At 49.0% G+C, this 2,500-nt stretch overlaps 1 protein-coding gene across 3 annotated transcripts in view; it reads left to right on the forward strand.

Annotated features, from left to right (window-relative positions):
- LOC133111809 (tetraspanin-18B-like) overlaps positions 1-2,500 on the forward strand; it is a 33,298-nt gene that overhangs the window by 19,937 nt on the left and 10,861 nt on the right. For 2 of the 3 annotated variants that reach the window (XM_061222399.1, XM_061222400.1), the window contains exon 2: positions 479-539. The exons of the other annotated variant lie outside the window; for it this stretch is intronic. The gene's annotated coding sequence lies outside the window, so the exon portion shown is untranslated. The remainder of the gene's footprint in view (positions 1-478; positions 540-2,500) is intronic. 3 annotated transcript variants of the gene reach the window in all.

The raw sequence follows: 2,500 nt of genomic DNA on the forward strand, positions 1-2,500 counted from the left end.
ATACAGTAACCAGACTCCTGTCATTAATACAGTAACCAGACTCCTGTCATTAATACAGTAACCAGACTCCTGTCATTAATAAAGTAACCAGACTCCTGTCATTAATACAGTAACCAGACTCCTGTCATTAATACAGTAACCAGACTCCTGTAATTAATACAGTAACCACACCCGTGTAATTAATACAGTAACCAGACTCCTGTAATGAATAAAGTAACCAGACTCCTGTAATTAATAAAGTAACCAGACTCTTGTAATTAATACAGTAACCAGACTCCTGTCATTAATACAGTAACCAGGCTCCTGTCATTAATACAGGAACCAGACTCCTGTAATTAATACAGTAACCAGACTCCTGTAATTAATACAGTAACCAGACTCCTGTCATTAATACAGGAACCAGACTCCTGTAATTAATACAGTAACCAGACTCCTGTAATTAATACAGTAACCAGGCTGTTTCTCTTTTCCTCTGCAGCTGATGAGAAGCACAGAGAAGCGGACGCAGTGACTCTACCTGGGCGTAGTGGCATTTTCAGGTACATATGGTCCGGTTCCTTCCTTCTCATCCTGTCGAATGCTGACATCTCTGTCTGTGGCCTCCTTATCCCAGCGCGAGCGACAGAATGGGCTTTAGATTCTAGATCGAGCTGTCCGTCTTCTCCACCGGCTCCTGAAACCGGAACGCCAGCATTCCCAAGCCTTTATTCCCATTGATCCGCCGGGATCGCCTACCCGGAACGGCTGTTGTAATCTTGCGGTTTAAAATCTCATTTGGTGATTCACGCTGGTCGAAGCGTTTCCTCACGGCTGATCGGCACAGCGCCGTGTGGATGCCCAAGAACTCAACCGGGGAAATAGTACCAGAGAGTCTGATCAGAGCTGCTCAGCAGGGAGGGGAGGTGCTGAATGTTTGCTGAATGTTTGCTGAATGTTTGCTGAATTTATTGTTGCCCTTGTCAGTTCAGGTTAGATAGATAGATATATAGATAGATCACTACATTACATTACATTAATGGCATTTGGCAGACGCTCTTATCCAGAGCGACGTACAGTTGATTAGACTAAGCAGGAGACAATCCTCCCCCGGAGCAATGCAGGGTTAAGGGCCTTGCTCAAGGGCCCAACGGCTGTGCGGATCTTATTGTGGCCACACCGGGATTAGAACCACCGACCTTGCGGGTCCCAGTCATTTACCTTAACCACTACGCTACAGGCCACCCCACTCCATTTATATCACGCTTTTCGAGAGACTCAAAGCGCTTGACCTCTGAGCATCCACAGGCTGCCATTCTGCACGAGAAAGCTCATCACACCCCGGCTGCAGAGGGGAGAGCAGCGCTTCAGAGCGGCTCTGTCGACAGCAGACTGAGAACACAGCCAGGCCCTCCGAGCAGAGACGGCCCGGCCAGGACAGAGTGCCGTCCCGCCAGGAAACGCATTCCTTCACCGCCCGAGGAGCAGGAGGACGTGCTTCTTCTGCAACACACGGCTTCCTTTCAGCAATGGAGACACGGAGAGGGAGGGAGGGAGCGGGAGAGGGAGAGAGAGGGAGGGGCCAGGTTACCTGAGCGTGTGAGAGTGTGTGAGAGAGATGTGGTCATATGTTTGTTATCACACATCCGGTATTTGCAGACGTTCTTTCACAAGATTATTCTCCATAATTCACTCAGATTTGACTCTGGAGCCTGTTTCCTCAGATGCTTTATTTCAGCTCAAGTGCAAGCACATGTCACCAAGTTCTGGATGTGAAATTATGCCATATATTTTCTTTCATCTTAACTTAAAGTGTCAGACCAGAATTTACACATTTATGTTTTGTTTTTTTAACGTTTTTTTTTTTTAACCTCTTTAGCCTCGCAGAAAAAAAAGAGTTTAAATCTTAAATGTTTCACAGATTTTGAGACAGGCCGAGAGAGTGTGGAGAGAGGCTCTCCTCAAGGCGCACGCTCCCGCTGAGACAGTGCCGCCCGGCCGCCTGGCCCTCCGTGTCGAGGCCTCGTTTGGAGCCTCTTCATTGTGTCTCTGGGCTCTGTCTCTCTCAGTGCTCAGCTCTGCCACGCTGTGTAGCCCGCCTGCACGTCTCACCTCTCTGTTCCTTTGTTGCATGGTGATTCATTATTGATTGATGGCGGTTTTGGAACACTGGTGTCTCCCAGAATGCAGTTCAGCCGTGATTCAGGTCTACCGCCAGGTGTCTCCCGCTGCATTCCAGGTGTGGGATCAGCGCAGGAATGTTGGGGTTTGGGAGCCCTCCTGTCAGGAATGTTGGGGTTTGGGAGCCCTCCTGTCAGGAATGTTGGGGTTTGGGAGCCCTCCTGTCAGGAATGTTGGGGTTTGGGAGCACTCCTATCAGGAATGTTGGGGTTTGGGAGCGCTCCTGTCAGGACACGCATTTGCATACACACACACACACACACACACACACACACACACACACTCACACTCACACTCACACACACACACACACACACACACACACACACACTCACACTCACAC

This window comes from Conger conger, chromosome 15 (assembly GCF_963514075.1).
Source record: "Conger conger chromosome 15, fConCon1.1, whole genome shotgun sequence".
Lineage (NCBI taxonomy): Eukaryota > Metazoa > Chordata > Actinopteri > Anguilliformes > Congridae > Conger > Conger conger.